Source organism: Bubalus kerabau, chromosome 1 (genome assembly GCF_029407905.1).
Source record: "Bubalus kerabau isolate K-KA32 ecotype Philippines breed swamp buffalo chromosome 1, PCC_UOA_SB_1v2, whole genome shotgun sequence".
In the NCBI taxonomy this organism is placed as follows: Eukaryota; Metazoa; Chordata; class Mammalia; order Artiodactyla; family Bovidae; genus Bubalus; species Bubalus kerabau.
Genome location: NC_073624.1, coordinates 225,793,483 through 225,818,168, shown reverse-complemented (window position 1 = coordinate 225,818,168; position 24,686 = coordinate 225,793,483). Strand labels below are relative to the sequence as shown.

The window sequence follows — 24,686 nt, the reverse complement described above, 5'->3', positions numbered from 1 at the left end:
CTTCTTGCAAGTGTTTTTATTATCTGTTCTATATACCTTTACTTGCTTGGTTCTTTGATTTTCAGAGCAGTTTTGTACTACGTGCTGGGTTACAACTGCTCTTAGATTGTTTAAACTGCTCAATATAATCCACCGTGATTGCCACCCTCAAGATAGCATAGGTTGTAGAGACTGCAGTTCAGAATTACCTGAAGCTTAATTTTAGTGTCCCAAGAATAGTGAAAGCAGGGGTTTAAAGCTGTATTTGGAGCAGGAAAAAAAATAAGAAAGGGGCATGTTGATTGACCAGTGAAATACAGATATTTCATCAGTCATGTGTACTCCTGCCGATCAGGGGTGGCTGTCTGAAATGCTGTTGAGGAGGATTCCAAGGCCTGGAGAATAACTCTTGGGCTCTGGATAAGAGTGTTGTGATTGATTAGCAATGCCTGCCATGGGCAGAGGATGCCCTGGGCAGATAGTACTTGTACTGGAGCACATGCCACTTTCAGGGCAAGTGATGTCAGGTTAACAGATAAGCAGGTGGATTCCAGAAGTACTTCCTTTTCAGTTCCTAAAGTTTTTATTATCTACATCAAGGAGAATGGCATGCTTGCTGGGAAGGGCAGAACAAAGTTATCTGAGAGACTAAAAGCCTAATATAAGTTAGTGGATTTGCATCTTACATGATTCATCTGACTTCGATTTTTAACATCTGAGAGAAGGTAAAACCTTTGAGTAGAGCAAACATTGTCATGGGTAATTCAGAATTACCTCACAATTCCTTATGTTGGCTTTAAACTAGAGTATACATGGTCTTGTATAAACGACCTGGTCTCTAACTTTGATATCCAATAAAGTTTGAGAACAGTTAACCAAAGAAGAAGCAAAAGGAACATTTGTATACAAGAACCTCAGCATTCAAAGCATGCTGGCCAGGCCTGGGCGTGAGGAGTGGAGAATTATAAAGGGTTTCTGCTTGTTAGCAAGTTTGACTCCATTCTGATGAATATTAAACCTCTGTATACTTAACACATACTGATACATCTATTTATTACTGGAAGGGCTAAGCAAGATAATTTCATCTAGTGAAAGCCTAGCACATGGCAGGTGCTCAAAAAATGTTGGCATGGAATCGACATGTGGTGTGCTCCCACATCTGCTCTGTTCTTGGGAACGTTGTGGAGAATAACTTGGCCACATCCCCCTGTTTTTCCAGACTGGCCTCTTTGTGAGGCTTACCAAGGACCTCTGGTGCTTGTGCACTTGGGCACAGAGCCTATCTTACCCTGCAGGGTGGAATCTAGTCAGGTCAATTAGAGAATGAGGAACTCCACTTACAAGTATATATTGGTTTTCAGACTTTAAATCAGTGATTTGGAAACTTTAGTGAGTGTCAGAATCAGCTGGAGAATTTGGTAAACACAGAGTGGTGAGTCCCACTCTGAGTTCCTGATGCAGGAGGTCTGGGCGGAGCCTGGGGCTTTGTGTTTCTGACCAGAGTCCAGGGGATGCTGGTGAGGCTGCTCCAGGGACCACACTTTAAGAACGATTGCTTTAAATAAGTTCCCATCTTGGAGTTGGAGACAGCTGAAATGCAAGGATCCTGCAAAAGCTGATAGCTGGCGTTTTGAAATTATTGTGTACATCTTCCATCAACTTTAATCAGAGGAGGAGTAATTTTCTGTGTTTGGCTTTTCCCTGAGTTTAGCACCTCAGCCTCTTCTTGTTTGACACCTTTATCTTTTCTTCCCCCTCCTTGAAGGTTGACTGGCTTCACAGTGGAGCAAAGATGACTGAAAAGGGTTGAGACTCAACAACACCTCATGTTTGAAATCGTCAGCTTGTGGTTTTGATTTAAAGGGTTATAGTGAAAAAGTGGAAATTTAATAAGCATTACCTCCCATCTTAAATGATCCATGTTCTTGTTTTTTGGTTTTGGTTTTACTGTGGTAGAAAGCTGAGTCATGATCCCGAGGCTTTTTGTTGTTTCTAAAAAGCAGCCAGTTCTCCCTGAAGTGAAGAAGTTGAGGTCTGGATGCTGTGAGGAGTTGAGTGCAGGAGAGCTGCATTTAATGCCTTTAATGCAACAGGGTTCCTGAAGGATTTACATAGTTCAGACTGTCATCATTTATGACCAGTTCTCTCAGGGGCAAATATGAATTAAGGACTGTATACTCTTGCCACAGAGGTCTACAGTCACTGCAAATCAGGGGCCATGGCCAAGGCTTTACGCTTTTTTCAAAATTGGCTTCATCGCTCAGTTAAATTGCCTTCATCAGCACAATTAAATTGACTAATTTCAGTGTATGACTCGGTAAGTTTTGACAAATGTATACATCATGAAAAACACGATATGGAACATTTTGAGGCATTGCTGTTCCTGTAGTGCTGTTGCCAGCTTATTGCTCCCACCTTTTAGCTCATTTTTTGGACTGTTTTTATAGAATTTTGGCAAGTTTGAAATATGTCTGTCTTAATGGAACTTTTTATTTTCTCAAAATTACATTTACCAGAGTGGGAGAATGTAGGTAGGGAAACTTCTTTTATGTGCAATAAAATGCTACATTAAAAGAAAGGGCCGAGGGGGAGGTGAGGGGTAGGGATTAGCTCCATAGCTAAAGAGCAGAAGTCAGCCAACTGTAACCCAGAGGTCAAATCTAACCTGTGGCCTCTTTTGTAAATAAAGTTTTATTGAAACACAGCTATGTTCCTGGTCATGTTCCAGCTGCAGCAGAAGCATAGAGCTGTGACATATCTTTTACCATCTGGCCCTATAAGAAAAGTTGCCTCTCCCAGGGATTAGAGTTTGATGGCTCCTAAATTAGCATGAGGTGGCCTCCTGGTGGTGGTATGGTCTTTGTTTTGTTTTAAATGTATCTTTTGATCACATCTTGCCTCTAGTCCAAAGTTAATAATAGCATGAGCATTAACTCTGACCACCAGTTGGAGGGTGTTAAGGCATGAAAAAGCATGAAAACAATCACAACGATGAAGCTAAGACACCAGCAATAGTGACCATTAAAATTGCTTCATAAAGTTCTAGTGCACATGCGTAGTGGGATAGAAATACAGGCTTTTGTTTAGCAGGTGCAGTAGCACTCTGCTGTGGCGATACTGTAGGTGCCATGTACAGTGTACTCAGATTTTGAGCTTTGGAATGTTGCAGTGTTTTAAAAAAGCATTCCATGGGGTCTGTACAAATGTGTCCAAGGAGGTGTTGCTTAATATTTTTATATTCTACTACACATTTCAAATGTGCATAATTTAAAATCACACATAGAACCTGACCACATTGTGTAGGGTACCTCCTCGCACTAATGATGCTTCCATATCTCAGTGGCACGTGTATCCTAGTTGGTGTTGATAGTTAGAAGGTGATTTTGTCCTGAGCCAAGAGGGAGGTACATAAATCTCACTAACCAGTCTGCTTGCGGTGTGCAGCTGACACATCTATCTGATAGATTTTTGATTTCCTGTCACTTTTGAAGAAAACAAATAGCCCTGACATCTGTTTGTTCTTGCTGCTGGCAGTTGGGAGGCCGGGCCTGGTGAGGTTTGATAACATAGTCACCTTCTTTCACATCGGAATGATAAAGACCTCAGTTTTCGCTATATCTTAACTTCCCTTTGAACCAGCTCCTCTGGGTAGCTGGACTTAATAAAATGAGGTGCTTGCTTTGTTCGAAGATCATTAGGAGGCAAAAATGCAATTTCTTCAAGTGATAGAATTCAAGAGACTCTTTAAGAGTTGCTTCAGAAAAAGCAGGCAAATAAGTATTGACTGTTGAGACATGTTTATTAGGTGATAAAGCCTGTTTGCTTTCTCTTGCAGGGAAGCTGTGTTGTGTCTTCTGCTCGAGAATCTTTCCTTGGACACAACACATCCAAAGACATGGGTTTAGAGATACAGGTTTAAGGATGTGGTGTTGGCAGCTTACAGAAGAGGAGACCTTCCTGCTGACACTTGATGTGATCCATGCCCTGGGAATCGGCCTCAGAGAGAGGCTCTTGTGGGGCTGACACATTCTGGCTGATTCTTGCGGCACAAGCTCTGCAATTTTACAAATAAAGAAAAAATCCCGGAGAAGGTGATGTCCAAAGAAAAAATTCTGGAGAAGCTGATGTCCGTCCTTCATCAGGACATCCTGCTGATTGCCTGGTGATGGTGTCACGGCAGCTAAGGATGGGCCAGAGGCCTGGAAAGTGCTGTGTGTTTCTGCTTGTTCTATACATCATGGCTCATAGAATTCACAAGAGGATGCTGGGGCAAATAAAGGAGTTAAACCCGATACCTGATTCTTGGGTGGCCTGAAACAGACAGAAATACACCAGACCTGTGTTGAAGTTAAGCCATATTCATAGTAATGTTGAAGAGTCTCAGAAGTCAGGAGCACTTGATTTTTTCTACCCAGCAATACAACGTACCTGCCACCAGCATAGCTTTTATAATGTGAACTGTGATTGGTCCTTAACACAACCTGGAGCGGGCAGGGGGCCTGTGGGCTGTCATCGTGGCTCCTTCTAACGCATTCTGGGATGTGGAGCAGATCACGTGACCTCTTGGCTTTTTTTCACTGGGCAAATGGGGATAATTGGGCACAGATCTTTCTACTTGTGATGATTAAACCAGGGTGTTTGGTGCACGTCTGGGAGCCAAACGGACAGAAGCGGGTTTGAACATACACGCGGCTCCCAGCAGCTCCATGATCATGTATGTAGTTTAAAGTCTTTCTGATAGTCATTTTTAAAATTGTAAAATGGGGTTATAGAGTTAACCTTACAAGGTTGTTGGAACAATTGGACAACATGTGATTAAGTGCCTAGCATGCTTTTTGGTACACAGAAGTAAATAGAAGCCATTATTATTATTATGTGATACCGTTTTGGAAATGTGCTTTTCCAGTGTAACGTAACGTAGTATTACTGTTTGAAAATTAGATGATGGTAGTTTGCATTTCCTATGATCGGAAACCAAAATGTAAGTATGCACTACCTAAACGAAAGCTTGAAGAGAGGCAATAATTTGCAATTCATTTTAAGATAAAAATTGGGCCATTACTGGAAAGTCTTGGGGAAATCATTTTTTTTAATATTTAAAAATTTTCCACTTAGTGCATTGATGAATTTCAGAGGAATTGTATTTTTCTTTCTTCTTTTTTTTTTAAATACAAGCCAGCCACTGTGAGCTCCTCTTACAGTATTTGAGCTGTTTGTGCTGCCTGAGTTTTGTATCTCAGGATAATTTCCCTTCATTTCCTTAGTGTTTCATTCTTTGGTTGGGTTCAGAGGGAAGATGAATGGTGGAAATCTGAACATGCTTTGACCTCCTTTTCCAGTTTGTAAACGTAGGTTTTTGGAATAATTGCACATTTCCAAAAATAAAAGGTACTGTGAGTTATCATGGAGGTGAGAGGTGGGAAACCAGTATTTGGAAGTTGATGTGAGAATAATCATTACTTTGGGAGTTCCATAGTGGCCTGGTGGTTAGGATTCCACTTTTTGATTGCCATGGCTTGGGTTCAGGCCCTGGTCAGGGAACTGAGGTCCTGCAAGCTGCAAGGTTTGGCCAGGAAAAAAAAAAAAGAGAGAGAATAAATGCAACCCTTCACATTCAACAACTTGCATTCCCTGAAGGCAGGAGTTCTCAGTCTTGGCTGTCCATTGGAACCACGTGGGAGCTTTCTGCAATCCTGTTGCCGGGGTTTCATCCCAGACCAATAAGTCAGAGCCTCCAGGGGTGGATCCTAAACATCAGCTTTTTTTTTTTTTTTTTTATAAAGCTCCCTAGGCGATTCCAATGAACAGCTAAGGACACGAACTCTACAGTGATTTCTAGGTGATTTGCAGGTATTATCTGATTCCTTTTTTAACACCTCCAAGGTAGGAAAGCATCTTTGTAGCAGGAACTACTGTTAGAGTAAAGCACAGAGAGACTGACTTTTGGCCTTAATTCCTTAAAGCTGGTGCAGCTGATGCAAATGCCTACAGGGTCTGGCAAGTGATTTGGTGCATGAAGCAGGCTGGTGGACCCCAGGGAGACCCCAGGAATATGTGGCTGGCCAAAGGTGGGCAGCTGCCACCCAGTTCAGCACAGTGCTGCCAAGTGGCTGGTTTTTCTTGTTCTTCCAATTTCCAGGGAAAGGATAGAATTAAAAAAAAAAAACACTTCCAATTTTTATGTGTTGGCAACGAATTCAGGATTGTTTAAAACATTGTGCCAGCCAAACAAAACATATTTGCCGGTAGTTTCCAGCCTTTGCTTCAAGAGTGTTAAGGACCAGCTTAAACATCTCAGCCAATTTTTGAGAGATTTGCATTTCCCGATTCTGGATGTAAGCTGCTCTCTGCCTCTCCTCCAAGACTGCTTTCACATGTATTTTCCTCCCCTTTCCTGAGCAGTCCTCTGAACTCACATCAGACACTTTTCTTCACTATTTTTTTCTCCGTGGGCATCCATTACTTCAATTTACATATATGGCTTAGAAATCTTATGCTCCTTTTAAAATTAATTAGGGCTTGTTAATTTTTTTTTTAATTATATGTCAGAACCCTTTTTGTGTGATACAACATTTAGAAGTCCACATCTAACTTGACTATAAAATGTCAAAACCAGGAGTATAGCCTTGTGGGCACATTAGGAACATGAGTGGGCAGGGTTAACTCCCAGACCTGGCCAGCCTGCTCCTGGCCTCGTTGCTGAACCTACAAGTGAAGGTGAGGCTGTATCAGAGTGATTCTCAGGCTTCTGCTTGTACCATAAATCCTGAGGAGGTGGGCTCAACTGCAGGTTCCGAGAGTCTGCCCCAGTGATTCATGAAATTTCAGTTGGGACTCAGGGATCTGTACTTTAAAACAAGTTCACTAAGAGATGTGGTTGTGCTGTTCCACAGACCAGATTTTGAGAAACGGTGATCTAGGGGAAGTGTTTGTGGCTTGTGAGTCTGTCATATAAGAAGGCTTTATAGTCGACTGGGCCCGCTGATTAATACAGGTGATCACTCAGGACACAGTATCAAGCTCTCACGCACAGAGAGGCTGACTTAGGCTATCCCTACATGATTGAGGTGCTCTCACCATGAATGAGCTTTTGTGGTTTCAGGTTTTATGTGGATACAAAAGGTGCTATATTCTTTTGCTATAAATTGCTTTGTGTATTTTATAAGCAGTATTGTGTAGTAATATCTTATTTATCAGACATCATGGGCACATGGTATAGCCGACTCAAGGTTATCCTTTTTATTGACTATGATTGCTTTACAAAGTTGCGTTAGTTTCTGCTGCACAGCACTGTGAATCAACCATGTGTATACTTATATCCCCTCCCTCTGAGCCGCCCTCCCATCCCACCCTTCTAGGGCATCACAGCACTTAGTCGAGCTCCTTGTGTTACGTAGCACTTCCAGCGGGCTGGCTGTTTTATGCATGGTAGTGTTTATATGTCAATGCTACTCTCTCAGTAAGGTTATTCTTTTAAGTTGCACATCTTTTTTTTGCTCTAATTCAGCCATGTACGTGGAACTCTTAATTTAGTATCGATTTCCCTGCTTTTGTAAACAGACTCTACTGAAGATAGGAATTTCATTTCGGGGTGGTCATTTATGTTTTGCCTTCTTTCAGGTTCTGTTCAGGTTTGTTAAAGCCCCTCTGCTGAACAGCTCTGCTCCTTGAGTTTTTCCATGGTTTTCCAAGTTTCTTCTTTTCTGTCACTGTTCCCTGTCATGTCTCGCTGCCTTAACTCTGCGTATCTCTATGAACTTCCCTCTCCATTGCTACCTGGGGTTGGGTAATGCTGTTAATTGCATACTGTGTCAAGTAACAGTAAACAGGAGCCAAGCGAGTCTTCGGGAGGCTTTTCTAACAGTGAAGTGGATCAGTGTTGCTATTTTATTTTAGTGGCTCTGCTACTTCCTCTGATTTACTTCCTGATCCTCAGCTGCAGTTGTCAGATCTGTGACCACAAGCTAACTGAGATATTGGTACCAATGATGTCCTTAGATCTGTACTCTGTTGTCTCCCCAACTGTATTAGTGTTCTTACATATACAGTTTTATAATGTTAAATGTAAGTAGATTACAAATGAACATTTCTGTGCCAACTGTTTGGGATAAAGTGTTTTTGATTCAGTGTTACTGTGATTTAGAGCTACGAATTAGTTGTATCCCTTTGAAATTTGATCCTGTCATCCTTTGGAAATAAAGGTGTCACAACTAATATTTATGTGTGAATTTTAATTTCTTGAGGGAATCACACCACCTGGCAGAGCTTGTGTGTATCATTTGTGGCAATGATAATCTAATGTAGTAATCTAGTCCTTTTTAGCAATCCCAGAGAAGAGGTTTAGGCCAGTTAGATATGTTAGTTTCCTGCCTCTCCCAAGCTGAGATATTGTTTCTCCCAGAAACAAGCAGAGGCTGCTCTTACCAGATGAGAAAATGGGTCCTGTGCTAATGGAACAAAGGTTCTGCAGGGCAGGAAGGCATGAGAAACAGACATGAAGTCATGTGGTCCTAAAGGGGAGGCAGAGACAGAGCAGCTGCTTGTTGACCTGTTTGTGAGGCTCAGCTATACTTTCTGTACTTTGTTTACATGAGATTTGCTTTTGTCCTTGTCTCTGTCCACCGTTTACTTGAATGTATGCAAGTAGATTTCAGTACCTTGTTTCCAAAGTGCTCTGTCCAAGTCCTGTTGATGCCTTTCCTTTGTTAAAGCCTGGGGGCCTTGAGGGGTAGAGTCCTTGGTTGATTCATCCAGCACTTATTGAACACCTACTGTGTGTAATAGAAGGGCGGGATTTGTCTTCTCTTTGACTTGATCCAGTGGGTTTCCAAGAGGCTTACCACTTCCTTGTACTAAGAGATGACAATAGGGGGCACTAATTGATGGTAAGACCAGATATACTTATCACTTGGGTTAATCACACCATGATTGCTTATTTAATTAAAAGATGCAGAAAATAGCACAGGATGCACGGTGGAGAGCTCAGCACAAAATGTATAGCTTGATGGCCCCACAGCCTCACCAGCAGTTTGCATGGCTGTGTAATCGTGTCTGAATTAGTGCAGGGCACATCATATGTTTTGGAAGATGAGTTCTCTCTAGGCTCAGCCTTATACACAGAAAGGTGGAGCTGCCCTGTGTGGGATCACTTCCTACCCTGGTCAGGAGTGCACCATGACTGCAGGGAGCAATATGCAGCATAAAAGTCTTTTACTTTCAGACCTTTCTAACTACTACAACCTGCTCTGAAGACATCCCTGAATTCAGGGCTGCAGTTTCAGTGTCTGGTTTCCTTGATGTCTGGGCAGGTCATACTAACTAATTCTGGCTCATCTTGAAAACCCTGGAGCCTTCATACAAGCCTTGGAGAGACTGAGGCAGGTAAAGGGGTAGAGTCCTAAGGACAGACCCAGTGCAATGACGACTCCGAATAAAAATTAACTTATAGAAACACTTGAGAGATTTAACTTAAAATGCAATATTTCTTACATTCCTCGACTGCCAATTGGAATCCCCTTGGAATTTCAAAAATTCTGATGCCTGGATCCCACCCCAGAGATTCTAGGCTGCAGCCCCTGCCTCAGGGTTGCATCAAGCTCCCCAGCTGATCACGAACAGCTGCAGCGATTCCATCAGGATTCTTAAGTAATGTGGTTATCCTTAAGCTGGCTGGGAGAAGGAGTTTGCAATATGAAAACTTTTTTTTCCCTAATATTTTGCCTGTGTGTGTGCTTGGTCATGTCTGACTCTTTGCCATCCCATGGACTTTATAGCCCACCAGGCTTCTCTGTCCATTGAATTTTCCAGGTAAGAAACTGGAGTTGGTTGCCATTTCCTCCTCTAGGGCATTTTTCCTACCCAGGGATTGAACCCATGTCTCTTGTGTCTCCTACATGGGCAGGCAGATTCTTTACCACTGCGCCACCTGGGATTTTAGTCCTTCAGAAAAATATAATGCGTTGTCTAAGAAAAAGATGATCCAGTGTCTCTTAAATGCTAATAGAAGAAAAGAGAGCCTAAAAATACGCCACCACGCACAGCCTGCTTTGTTAACTGAAAACTTTGGGTTGTATTTGGTGAAGCAGAATCTCATGCAAGGATCCCCTAACAACTCAAGACCCTTACTTGTCCTAAAGGGTTAAACTGAGTGACTGCCCTGCCGGACCTTAAGATGTAGCTCTCTAAGCTATGGACAGTCATGCTGTGCAGGAGACGGCAGAGAGAAAGTAGCAGTCCCCATCCTGTTAAATTAAACTCCACGGAGCTATTCTCCAGCATTCTACGAGAAGGTTAGAGCCATTTAGTGCCTGCCATCTGTTAAGCTGCTGATGGAATCATTACTGCTTTGTGTCGGTGCCAGGATGAACTTTTAGATCCGATGACAAAGGAGAAAATGCTAACTGTTCAGTTGCATGCTTTTGTTTTCCTGTTTTGAGTTTAGGTGTCTCCTTAAATTCAGGAGTCCATCAGTTATTCAGACTTTGAAATGATTCCATTGCCAGTTTCTTTAGAGGTTTAGGGGAAATTATTTTTTGGGCTGAAGCTCCTCTGTTATTTGTGTAGTTTAAGGATGGAGTCATTAGTCAAAACCAAAGTCATTCTTGTCAATCGGTCAAAAAATTTTTTTCTGTGGTCCTCAGGACATGAAGTCTCCAGCAAGCAGCCAGAAAAAATTCAATAAATGAATGATCCCAGTGTAACATTATAGTAAATGGAAACAGGATTTGGGGCAAGGAGGGGAGAAATGTACAAGGTCATACCAGTCACTGATTAGGTTAGGGTGACTACAGGGAAAATTTTACTGTCTTAATTTCTTTCCCAAATGACATTTCAGAGCTGGGGAATATAGCGTGGAGGTTTAGAGCCTTAATTCATTTGTTTAAAAATATTTCTGAACGTATCCACAGATACAGCAGAAAAAAGTTCAATACAGCTCTTCTGGTGTCTTGGTGGTTGGATCTAAAGCTTTGAAACTAGATGGCTCCGATTTTTAATTACAGTTTTAAATTGGATTAAACTATGCATCAGATTACAGTTGGAACCATTCCAGTATGGAGAGTGGTCTTTTTGTATGTGTGAAGTTAGAGCCAGCATTATAACTTGTTTCCTTAGGTGTTAATTGTTCTGTCGAGTGCTATGAGAACCATTTTGTCCTGAAACAATGAACGGTAACAGTGGTTTGGGGGCCTTATTAAAGGCAAAGATTTTGCAGCGAAGAAATGGGGAATAGCAAAGTGCCAGCCAGTCCCTCTGATCTACCTCTGAAACCTCTTCCTAGGGGTATCACCAGCAATTCTCAAAGTAGTGTATGTATTTGTACTGGGAAAATATGGCCATCTCTCTGAAGGATGTGTGGAGCTGAAAGATAGATGGGCAAAATGCTCCTCTTAGCAAATTTCTCTCAAAGATTTGCAGGAAAAACGTTTTTCTTGAATGTATAACTTCATGGAGTGTGAGATTGCAATGGATTCTTCATTTTAACAAAAGGAGACATAAAAGACATCTTGCTTGGGACCCTGCTTCACAAGCTGCATTGTACATAGCAGGTGTTATGTTAGGTTGAATATATGGAAATACTGAAGGATGGCAGCTATATATGCTCAGTCTTACAGAAGCACTTGCAATTAGTACATCCTCAAAGCTTGGTGGCCCAGTGATAAAGAAACCGCTTGCGAATACAGGAGATGCGGGTTTGGTCTCTGACTCTGGGAGATCCCCTAGAGAAAGAAGTGGCTACCCACTCCAGTATTCTTGCCTGGGAAATCCCACGGACACAGGAACCTGGTGGGCTATAGTCCATGGAGTGGCAATAGAGTTGGACACGAATTAGTGACTAAACAACAAATCCTGCGGGCCCTGTTCTGCTGGTTAGAGGTCCCTTTCTGGAAAAGTTGGAGAGACCTGATGGGAGCCACCTCTGACCCCCAAAACTGCCAGAACCGCGGTGCCCCTGAGTCGGCCTTCCCTTCCGGTAGCATGGCCTTTGCCTGCCAATGTCTTGTAATAGAAAACGTGTCAAATACCCAGGAAACTTGGGCAAGGCTTGCCTTCAGGGGCATCACAGGTTATTTTGAGGACTGAGTTAATGTAGAGCTCTTAGTTGTTGAGAAGGAAGTACGTAAGTAGAAAGAGCCTTTACTGACTATTAAAATTTAAATTATTTTTCACTACATTTTTTTTTTTTGAGGGGAGCAGTCATGTTTCCACTTTTATTCAGAGAAAACATAAGAAAATTTTATTTGTCAATATAATGCTTTAAACATACTGTTTTCTTCTAAACAGAGGCAGTTCAGATGCAGCTATAAACCACAGCTTTCTCTAACTGGGCTGTCTGTAGTGTTTAACCCAGGGTGCTTGTTAAAATCAATGGGAAGGGGTGTAATTAGTCTTGATGGGGTAAAATAACAAACACAGGGAAAAACTAATGAAGCAGTGTTTTGATTCTTGTAATTATAGTGGTGCGGCTGTTTCTGCTATCATGAAGCTCTTATCATTTCCAATAAGAAAGCCCTTTTCTGGTTTATAGATAAATTTTAACTGTCATGTAGATGGAAATTGTATGGCAGCTGCTAGCAGGAATAACCTTTATTTTTGTTTAAAAAACACATGTTTCTGTTAAGAATGCCAGCTTTGGTATTACCCCAACTTCTTTGTTGAAATAACACATCCTGGTCAGATCTGAATTTCCCTTCACAAAAGTGAAATTTGACAATAAATTTGGCATTAGATTAAAATACAAGAAATCTGATTGGCTTCAAATAGAGCCCAGAGGTTTAAACTAGAATCCTAGTTATGCTCTGTGCTAGCTGTGTGCCTAATAAGCAGTCTGGGCTTCATTTTCCTCATATAGGATGGAGTGGTAATAGGGCCTATTTTATAGGGTTGTTGAAAGGATTAAATGAGTTTAAGACATGTAAAAACAGTTGGACTGGAAGAGTGCCTGGCACATAGTAAACACTCAAGCAATCTCTAGAAGAGAGTGTGGTATTAATTCTTTAAATATTTGGTAGAATTTGCCAGTGAAAGTATCCAAGCCTGAAGATCTTTGTTTTAGGGAGATTTTTAATTACAAATGTGATCTATGTTATGGAGCTCTTCTATTTCATACTGGGTGAGTTGCTGTAGCTTGTGTTTTTTGAGGAATTGCTGCATATTGTATAAATTGTCAAGTTTTTGTGTGTAGAGTTGTTCATAGTATTTTCATATTATCTTTTTGATGTCTGCCTGGTCTTTAATCATATGCTCTGTCAACTTTATTGATCTTTCCAAAGAGCCAGCTCTTTGTTTCACTGATTTTTTTGTATTGCTTTTCTGGTGTGTTTTATGGACTTGTGTTTTTATTATTTCTGTCTCCTGCTTGCTTTGGGAGTATTTTGCTTTTCTTTTGTAGGTCTTAAGGTAGGAATTTTAGATTATTCATTTGAGACTTTTCCACTTTTCTAATGTATAAATTTAGTGCTATACATTTCCCTCCAAGCATTGCTTTAACTGTGTTCCACAAATTTTAATATGGTGTATTTTCATTTTTATTCAGTTCAATATATTAAAGAAATATCTCTCAAGACTTTCTTTTTGACCCATGGATTATTTAGAAGTGTGTTGTTTAATAGTCTTCCAGTTGGGAATTTTGTAGATATCTTTTTGCTTTTGATTTTAATCTCATTACACTATGGTTGGAGAACACACTCAAATGGTTTCAACTCTTTAAATTTACTGTTTGTTTTTTTTTTCTGGCCCAGAATGTATAAATTATCTTGGTATATGTTTCATGGGAACTTGAAAAGAATGGATATTCTGCTATTGTTGGGGGGAAGTGTTCTACAAACGTTGATTGTATCCTAATGGTTGACGGTGTTGTTGAGTTGTTCTGTATTCTATCTGATGTTCCATGTAGCTGTACTATCAATTGTTGAGAGAAGGGTATTGAGCTCTTCAGCTACAATTGTGGATTTGTCTGTTCCTCATTTTATGTCTGTAGATTTTTGCTTCACATGTTTTATAGCTCTGTTCTTTTGTACGTATACTTTTAGGATTGCTATGTCTTCTTTTTGGATTAATCTTTTATCATTTTATAATTTTCTTTGCCCTGAAGTTTCTTTTCGTTAGAGTACCTCTAATAGGAGTGCCTACATTTTTTTTTTCTATTAATGTTACATTTTAAGTGCATTTCTTATAAATAACATACAGTTGGGTCATGTTTTTAAATCTGTTTTGCATTCTCTGACTTTTAATTGGTGATTTAGATCATTTATATTTAATATAATTATTGACTTATTAGGGCTTAAGTCTTCCTTTTTTTAAAAAAAAAAATTCTGTTTGTTCTGTTTTGGGGGATGCCTTCCTTGGGATTGTTCAAACACATTTTAGAAAATTTGTTTGGTTTATCATGTGACGTTTCTGAGTGACTGTCTTTGGGTAATCTTTTCTTTTAGTGATGACTAGGCTGCCCCTTTCCTGGTCCTCTGCCTAGAGAGAGAGGGCTTTTATTGTTTTTGTTTGCTTTTTTTTGGGTCTGTGCCTGTTGGCATTTCCAGGTTGCTGGTTTCTTCAGCACTCAGCCTGAAATATGTGAGTTACAAGGAAACTCATTGTCATATTGTTGTTTGGGCCTCAAGTTTCCTATTTGATTTGTCTTCTTTCCTTCACTTGTCATAGTATGCTTGTTTTGTTTTTTCTGTAATGTTCAGGGATTTAAGTTTAGTACCACTGACTTTTTTTTTTATAAGTCCAAAGTCATTGCACTCCTTCCTTTGCTTCAAGCCTTCCTATCTTTAAAGTCTCAGCTGAAGTGTCATTTCTGGGAAGCTCCTTCAGAGCCTACGCTAGCTCCGAGGGAGCCTAAGCTCACTAGGCGGGATCTCCGTTACCCTTGCACGTAGCACATTGTACTTCTTCCTATAACTTGTTCAGGTCTCTCTCTTCCATTTGACAGCTCTGAAGGAAGGGACTTGGTCCCGTCTGGAATAAATGAGTGACATCATCACTTGTAAAATGAGGGAATTGGAATAAATGAACTTGGAGATCTTCCATCTCTCCTTTTCCTTTTCTCTCCCTATTTTCTCTCTTTCTCTTTCCTTTTCCCCCACTTCTCCTTCCAGATTGTTTCCAAAATAGAATCACACCTGAAATCTTCTCCTTCTGTGCTTTGTCAACATTGTTTTGTTTTTCATGAAAAGCAAAATGAAAATTTTGGTCATCTGTTAGATAAATAATGACTTCTTCCTATGGTTTTAGTTGCACTTACTTTTTTGGATACCAGGGAAGTTCATCCATCCTGTCAATAAATGTCAACCATCTCCTGTGTTCCAGACTCTGTGGAAGAAGGTGTTGGAGATAGAATAGTTCACAAAATAAAGACTTTGCTCTCATGGAGCTTGCAGTTGAAATTTTTTCATATTATTATTATTTACATATCTTTTGTGAATTGCATCTCCAGATTAGTTGGTCATCCACATGCCGCCCTCTCTTTTTCAGCATTCACTTAACAAATATTTTGCTCAGGAGTATGAGAAATGTAAAGTTAAGATACATTTCACAATTCACTTAGCATCTATTCTGCCTCACCAGTTCATACATTCAAACAAAAGTGTTTTTCTCAAAATACAGGTCTGAGAAGCTCACTTGTCATTATATTGTACACTCAGTAAAAGGTTTTTTTTTTTTTAAATAAAGGCCAAAATGGTTGTGATTTTTGGCATTTTATTTTTATAATAAATGTGTGGCCTCACTGTGTAGCAGCAGTTTAATACCATACATTGCAAGAGGGAATTGAGCAGTTGGATTTAATGAAACCATTTTAAACAAGGGCCAGTTGCAGTGGTAGGTTGTAATTGCAAAGGACCCTGCCTGGATTTTAATTTGTCATCTTACTTTACTTAAGGATGATTATTCGATTTGGCATTTCTCAGATGTCAGAGGCAGTGATGAAAGGTCCTGGATGACAAAGCCTATAACATCAACAAGGTTTTAAACAAAACCCAGCATTTCTCTGAGCTAAAGTTCTACTCATTTCAGAGGGAGCCTGAGTTAGCATACGTTAGTCTAATGACACAGTTGGTCATGCTGATCATCCAGTTCATTTATTTCACATGTTGTAATCATCTCTCATATCTGTAGAGGGCATGTCAGTTTATTTATGAAGCACTTCTGTATCCATTATCACGTGTAATCCCTGAAGCAGCCATGTGGAGGTGGTAGAAGGTGACATTCAGATGAGAACCGGAGGCTCACAGTGGGTAAGTGACTTGTCTGAGAGCGCATAGGTAGTAAGCGGCTAAATTGGAATCATTGTTTGGCTACATATTTATCATATTGTAAATGAAATTTCTTGATAATGCCATGTGATGTTAGAAACATCGGAGAGAAACGTCTATATATCCCTTGATATTTCCTGATCACAAACTGTTATTTGCATTTTGTCATGTCATTTTCATGTGAATTTTATTTGCCTTCTTTCCTTGACGTGGAATAAAGTTCCACTTTGACTCAGTTGATGGTTTCTGAGTGTGTATAAAAACACATCTTGTGAAAAGGCCTTTTTTTAGTTCCTTTCAAATTACCGCGTCTGACTATTGTTTCTTGCTGTGATTTTGACTACTATGGTGATAGAGCCAGACTTACTTATACTAATTGTAGTTTTTTCACCAGTAAAATAAGCTGTTTGGGTTAGCATCTGGGGAATGTAGAAACTCATGTTTAGAAGAGGCTTTAAGAGCCTAAACTGTCAAATTGGATGGATCATAGATCAAGTGTTGGCTAGTAAGTCTTCTATTTACTAACTGCGTAGTCTGAGACAAGTTATTTAAGCACTCTGAATTTTTTCTCATTGATGAAATGTAATTGGAAACTATATTTACTGACAGAAATGTTGTAAAGCAATTAGAACAGTGCCTGGCATTTAGCAACCAATCAAAAAAAGTGAGCTTTCTTTCTAGATTAGGAGGTTGGTTGGCTGGATTGATGAACGCTCTCTGTTTTCCCCTATACATGGTGACTGATGTCTACAACATTCTGAATAATCATTGCTAGTATACCTCACTCATTTACTTCGAGAATTCTGTTCTCAAAAATTGAACTACATGTTTTGTAAGACTTGTATTTATTCCCAAAGCAGTTTATGTTCATTACAGTTATGACTGTTTAATTAAATATTATGTAAATAGGTGTATTCATTTCCCATTGCTGCTTTAACAAATAACCATAGACCTAGTGGCTTCAGTTCAGTTCCGTCACTCAATTGTGTTCGACTCTTTGTGACTCCATGGACTGCAGCATGCCAGGCCTCCCTGTCCATCACCAACTCCCGGAGTTTACTCAAACTCATGTCCATTGAGTTGGTGATGCCATCCAACCATCTCATCCTCTGTCATCCCCTTCTCCTCCTGCCTTCAATCTTTCCCAGCATCAGGGTCTTTTCCAATGAGTCAGTTCTTTGCATCAAGTGGCCAAAGTATTGGAGTTTCAGCTTCAGCATCAGTCCTTCCAATGAATATTCAGGACTAATTTCCTTTAGGATTGACTGGTTGGATCTCCTTGCAGTCCAAAGGACTCTCAAGAGTCTTCTCCAATACTACAGTTCAAAAGCATCAAATTTTCAGTGCTCAGCCTTCTTTATAGTCCAGCTCTCACATCTGTACAAGAAAAACATAGCTTTGACTAGATGGACCCTTGTTGGCAAAGTAAAACAATACAAATTTATTATCTTATTAGAGGTCAATCTGAAATGAGTTTCACTGGCTTAAGTTGTCAGTGGGACTCCATTCCTTCCTGAGACCCAAAGGGAGAACCTGTTCCCTTGCCTTTTCCAATTTCTAAATGCCTCGTACATTCCTTGACTTGTGACTGGCTCCTTCCTCCATAGTAGCCACCAATACAGTATTTTCAAATTTCTCTCTGCCTCATCACCTCTCTCTTTCACAAGGAATATTATGATTACACTGGGTTCACTGGGTAAGCTGACATAACCTCCCCAGCTCAAGAACTTTGATTTAATCACATCTGCTATCATCTTTTGCCAAAAAGTTTTATATTCATGGGTTCTGAGAATTAGAGCATTAGAATTTGTTGTTGTTGTTTAGTTGCTAAGTCATGTCCTACTCTTTTGCTACCCTATGGTATCCTGCCAGGCTCCTCTATCCATGGGATTTCCCAGGCAAGAATATTGGAATGGGTTGCCATTTCTTACTTCAGGGGGTCATCCCCATGCAGGGACCGAACCCACATATCCTGCATTGGCAGGCAGACTCTTTACCACTCAGCCACCAGAGAAGCTCATGTTCATCTTTGGGGGATCATTATTCTACATACCATAGCTATCAACATTAAGGAGCAGAGAGGGGGTGTTTTTATGAAACCTAATTTCTTCCATTGGAAAGACTAATTGCATTAAATTGAAAAAAGATTGCTTTTGAGTTAGATGTGGGCTAGATACTATAGAAAGTCAAGAAGGATTCTGGACTCAGGTTGCTTCTGAAGTGTCCCTATGCTCTTGCTCCATTTAGAGGAACAGTGGAATCAGAAAATGCATTATGTTTATTTATGGGAGAAATGTAATATAGAAATCTAGTCAATGGATGCATTCATGAAAAGTCCTTGGTTCCACACAAGAAGACTGGCAAAGGTACTTACATGTAATTTATATAAGTTGAAGTGAGATACTTAATGGAGAAGGCAATGGCACCCCACTCCAGTACTCTTGCCTGGAAAATCCTATGGACGGAGGAGCCTGGTAGGCTGCAGTCCATGGGGTCGCTGAGGGTTGGACACGACTGAGCGACTTCACTTTTACTTTTCACTTTCATGCATTGGAGAAGGAAATGGCAACCCACTCCAGTGTTCTTGCCTGGAGAATCCCAGGGACAGGGGAGCCTGGTGGGCTGCCGCCTATGGGGTCGCACAGAGTCGGACACGACTGAAGTGACTTAGTGAGTGAGTGAGATACTTAAAATGTTTTTTGCTGCTGCTGCTAAGTCGCTTCAGTCGTGTCCAACTCTTAGCGACCCCATGGACTGCAGCCTACCAGGCTCCTCTGTCCATGGGATTTTCCAGGTGAGAGTACTGGAGTGGGGTGCCATTGCCTTCTCCTTAAAATGTTTGAGTACTATTTTTTACTGTTTTCCCACTGTAAGATAAAATGTCTCACTTTGTTGGTTAACCAGAGAACTGTCAACCACATGGTCAGGTAAAAGATTGTCTTTTTATTATTTAATCAGTCCACATTCCATTCCTGTCCCATCTGTTTGGAGTTTATTCTCCCCTAGCTCAGAGATTCTTGACATTTTGGTGGAAGTCTTCAGCCTTTTTGAGATTTTGGTGCATGCTAAGTCTGACCTTGAAAAACATCCACACAGACATTTTTTTTCCCTTTCGTTCTAGTACTTTGGGTACAGAGAGTTACTAAGTCCTTCAGTTTGTGTTCAGCTATCATTTTTGTGTACAAAGCTATCTTCTTGTTTTTACCTTCACCTCTCATCACCATTTTCATTCCCAGCCCTACACCATTCTCCCTGTAGATACCCTTCCTAGTTTATTTAATACTTATTCTTGGATAGCTATGTTACAGGAAGATTGTGTTGTTTTGCAAACTCAACATTTCACATATAATTTTAGAATAATTTATGCATCTTCTGAGGGCTGTTCTCAAAATTCAAATTTAAATTAAGATTATGTACAATTGAAAAATTCTCAGTTGTGCTAGCCACATTTTAAGTGCCTCATGGCCCTATGTGGCTAGAGGCTGCACCTGTATAGCACAGTGCAGATATAGAACATGTCCATCATTGTATAAAGTTCCGTGGGACAACATTTTCCTAAATGATCTATAAGAACTCTCCCAGTTCTAATGCTGTGGATTTTTCTAGTTGGAGACATTTTCTATATCAAGCGTGCTTTTGTGCTTGTGTGGAATAACTCATTCCTCAAATGAGAGTCCTTGACAAAGAGAAGACAAAAGAAAGGCTCCGAATATGAAAACTTTAAGTAATGGTTCTAGATCCAGCATGTTAAAGGACTTCAAATATGCCCCTACCCAGTTCCCTCTGGAGGAATTCCATACTGACACATACTATATAATCCTTGAGCTCAAAACTGTAGTCTCTTATATTTACATGTATGGGCTTCCCTGATAGCAGAGTTGGTAAAGAATCTGCCCGCAATGCTGGAGACCCCAGTTTGATTCCTGGGTTGGGAAGATCCACTGGAGAAGGGATAGGCTACCCACTCCAGTATTCTTGTGCTTCCCTTGTAGCTCAGTGTTATATTTACATGCAACACTTTATAATTTGAAAGGCTGTTGATTTACAGCTGCCTTGAGTGACAGAGTTATTATTTTACCCATTGGTCATACATGGAGTATCCACTCAGACATGCAGGTAAGAAAACAGAGAAGGTGACGCACAATAGGTTTTGCATCTTTTGTATACCACCGAACCACCTTTCCTTCAGGTCATTCAGAGGCTTCTACTTTCTTGGATCTTCTTCTCTGTTTGCTCCTCCCCTGGGTTGTGGCTCCATCCTGGCAGCAGGGACCTGGGGTCCTCTGCTGAGATGGGGAAGGAAGACCCTTAGAACCTTTGCCTCCTTTCATAGAAGGAGGCTCAGGTATTTATAATCTTTCTAATGGAAACAAGCAAGCCCTTCTCTGCTAAATTTGACAGTTTCTCACAGCATAAGGAAATGGCAACCCACTCCAGTGTTCTTGCCTGGAGAATGCCAGGGATGGAGGAGCCTGGTGGGCTCCCGTCTATGGGGTCGCACAGAGGCGGACACGACTGAAGCGACTTAGCAGCAGCAGCAGCAGCACAGCATAATTTCAACAGGAGGGAGAGGTAGAAGGAAAAAAGTGAGGCAAGGAATAAAGTCATATTTTCTGTATTATAGCCTCATTTTCTAATAAAGACAATGAAGTTAAGAATGATTCAATCACATGGCTGTGATTACATAGCTAGTGAGCCTCTGTGCTCCAAATCTTGTGCTCTTTCCAAAGTCCCACTCCACATTTTGGAATAAAAACTCCACTGTAGCCAGACCACTTTGAGGCATGACTGTCTCTCTCTGATAACACTGGACTCACTGAATTCCAGTCAGTATGCATCTTAGTCACTGTGACTCTTATAAGTGGGGAGGCATTATGACCAAGAACGGTAGTTGATATGAACATTTGCTATGATTAATAGACATGATCGACAAATCAGTGAATGGACCTGTCTCAAGCACTCTGTGTGCATGTGTGCTAAGGCACTTCAGTCATGTCCAACTCTTTTTGACCCCATGCACTGTACCTTGCCGGGATCCTCTGTCCATGGGATTCCCCAGGCAAGAATACTGGAGTGGGTTGCCATTTCCTTCTCCAGGGGATCTTTCTGACTCAGGGGTCAAACCTGCATCTCTTACATCTCCTGCACTGGCAAGTGGGTTCTTTACTACTAGTGCCACCTGGGAAGCCCCGCAAGCACTCTGATAGTCCCCAAATGTATAGCAGTTAGATTCTCCTATGAAACCTAAGTGTATGTTAAGCATTAGTGCATTTGCAACAACAGAACAATGAAGTTGCAGTGTGATGCGATATGGATGGTGCGAAGTTAGCTTGATCATTTGCGGATAAGAGACTTGCTTTGGTGCTCTCTCCAACCAACCCCCAACCCTCATTAACGTGTGATTCAAATCATGGATCAGTAAAACTGCAAATAACTGCTTGTCATGGATCTTTATGTCATTCAATAAGAGTCAAAAACAAAAAGAAGAGACTAGCCAAAACCACCTTAGTTGGGCATTTTGAGAGTGTTCTAGTCCTTAGTTCTACTCATAGGTATTACTTGTTCTCTACCTTTGGGGAACATGGTAGAATTGCACTTCTCTTCCCTTCTTTGAAATTGATCATGACCAAGTGAATTTCTTTGGCCAGCGGAATATAATTGGAAGAGACCTGGGTCACTTCCAGACAAACACCAATGCACACTATGTGGGTGGAGTAATTCCTACTGTTTGGGAGAAAACCTGTCTAAAATAGGTGGAAGGGTGAAAGATGTCAGTGTGAAAAGCGATAGCTGATGTAAAAACTTGGCTAAGGGCATATGGTGCAGAATGGTTGTTAAATAAGTGTGTGTGTGTATGCCATAGGTGACCTATCCATTCTTGGGTATTGGGTTCCAACTCCCTGATCCTAAATATAATCTCCAGTAGACATACTCATACATATCTGCTTGTCTGTCTATCTATCCATCTTTCTGTCAATCTGTCAACTATCTGCTGGTGTGGAATTGCTGATAGGTGTTGATCAAGACTGCCCAAACACTCCCTTTAGCTTCACTAAAATTGAGGCAAGTTTGTTCATGATTGTAGGCCTCCTCCTCCCTTTCCTTAGGGCATCAATTTTAGAAAACTGGTACTTGTAAAATTTCTACCACCCAGAAACATCTTTCTCTAGGACCTGAGAGTCATCTCTTTGAAATGTAATCATGGAAGTTTACCATACCAGTGGGAGGGTAGGAGCCTAACTTTGAAAAGTGACTGGAAACATGGGTGGCCCAGTCACATCAACCAACCTCCCCATAATATTCCTTAGTCCCTTTCCATTAGTTCATGTTAGCATTTGAAGATTCTCCTGCCTTTTATTTCAGCAGAGTTGAGTACAGTCTCTCTCCTCTATTGTAAATAAAGTCAGCCTTGACATTTTTAACAAGTGTCCAGTAACGTTTTAAGGAGTGCCATTCTATTCCAAGGGGTGGAAGGACCATGTCTTTTATATTTCCATATTTGTATCTGTAGCATTTCCTAGGGGTTTCTACATCCCCACATTTCTACCAACCCTTAGATTTGTTTAGAACTCTAACATTTGTGAATTGCTAGGGTTAAGTGATATCTCCTTTTTTTTTTTTTTAATTTGAATATCTCAAACTATCCATGATTCTGAGCCCTTTATTTATTATATGTTTGACAGGTTTGGGGATTTCCTCCTCTGTAAGTTATCTGGTCAGTAAGCCTTTGTATTGCTTTCTGTTGGAGTTTCTGGTTTTTCTTGTTGCTTTGCAAGAATTCCTTTCATTCAGTCAAGGCCTTGTGAGTTTCAGAAATTCGAAATATCTTTTCCCATGCTTGCAACCACGAGTGAACTTTGTCATTGTTGTCACTTACCAAACAGAATTCCAGATTTAAAACACTATTTTGAACTTCAATCTCGCAGAAAAATTGCAAAAGTAATACATATGAACTTCAATGTATTATTTGCTCAGATGTACTACTTTTAACATTTGCTCCATTAGCTCATTATTCTTTCTTATTCCTTTGTATGTTTTATGTGTGTGTGTGTGTATATATACACGCCCACATACACAAACACAATCCATAGTTTATGTTTTTAATGAACCAGTTACAAGTAATTGCAAGCATCTATTTCTTTACCTTAGTTATTTCCGTGGCGCAGTGGTAAATAACTCACCTGCCGATGTAGGAGATGCAAAAGATGTGGATTTGATCCCTGAGTAGGGGATTCCCCTGGAAGAGGGCACTCTAGTATTCTTGCCTGCAGAATCTCATGGACAGAGGAGCCTGATGGGCTAGTCCATGGGTCTCAAACAGTCAAATAGGACTGAGCACACACGCATTCCTAAGAATAGGAATAAACTATAACCAGAGTGCAGTCATTAAATCAGAAAGTTGAACATTGACTAATCCACTCTCCAACTTCAAATTTTGCCAATTTTCTCAAAGTTGAGTTTTATAACTATTTTCTCCCTCTAGTCCAGGATTCTGCCTGTTCCATCTCTTTTATTTCCTTTCTTTCTTCCTTTCCTTTTTCCTTCCTTCTCTTTCTCTCCTCCTCCACTCCCTCCTTTCTTTCCTTCTCTGCCTCAGAATTCTTTATCTTTCTTGGCTTTAACATTTTATTTTATAGACTGTTGCTAAGTTTGTGTGATTTTTTTTTTCATGATTATGATTTTTTTTTTTGTAGAAATACTACAAAGGTAATATTGTGTCTCAGGGCATCATGTCAGAAGGTACATGATACCAATTTTTACCATTACTGAAAGTGTTAACTCTGGTTACTTACTTAAGGTGAGTCTATCAATGACCATTCTCCTTTAAGTTTTATGTAGACGCTTTGTGACTATGGATATATAAATATATATGCACTATGCCTTTGTCACTGATCACATATGCTGAACTCAATTAGTATAACTTATCTAGGGATCTCTTTTATTTATTACAAAGCATGCCATTGTGTGTATCATGTCTTCTACCAGTCTCCTATATATAGATACTTAGGTTGTTTCCAGTGATTTTGTATTTACAAATAATGCTGCAATGGATAACCTAATGTGGTTGTATTTTCTTGTTAGCTTCAGGCTAAATTCCTAGAACTGAGATTGCTAAATTAAAAGGAAATGCATATGTAATTTTGTTAGAGATTGCCAAATTCCCCAGCATAAGGGTTATATTATCTGCATTCCCATCAGCAGTGAAAGAGACTGCCTGGTAGCCTTGCCAGCAGAAAGCGTTGCCAAGATTTTTTACTTTTTTGCCAACCTGATAGAAAAGAAACGGTATCCAGTGTAATTTTATTTGCTTTGATTCTTATTATGGGTAAAATTGAAATCGTTGTGTATAACTAAGAATCATTGTATATCTTTTTCATGAATTATTTGCTTGGGCCTTTAATTCATTGTTCTTTTGAAGTTTTGGTCATTTCCCCCTTTATTTTAACAGTTTTA

The 24,686-nt window shown here is 40.3% G+C and overlaps 1 protein-coding gene across 48 annotated transcripts in view; it reads left to right on the top strand.

The window, feature by feature from the left end:
* PRELID2 (PRELI domain containing 2) overlaps window positions 1-24,686 on the top strand; it is a 343,715-nt gene that overhangs the window by 103,972 nt on the left and 215,057 nt on the right. For 29 of the 48 annotated variants that reach the window (XM_055556915.1, XM_055556914.1, XM_055556919.1 and 26 more), the window contains one exon: window positions 3,815-4,693. The gene's annotated coding sequence lies outside the window, so the exon portion shown is untranslated. Of the gene's footprint in view, window positions 1-72; window positions 4,694-24,686 lie in introns of those variants that run through there. The other 19 variants (XM_055556819.1, XM_055556912.1, XM_055556800.1 and 16 more) reach the window with 5 other exon arrangements.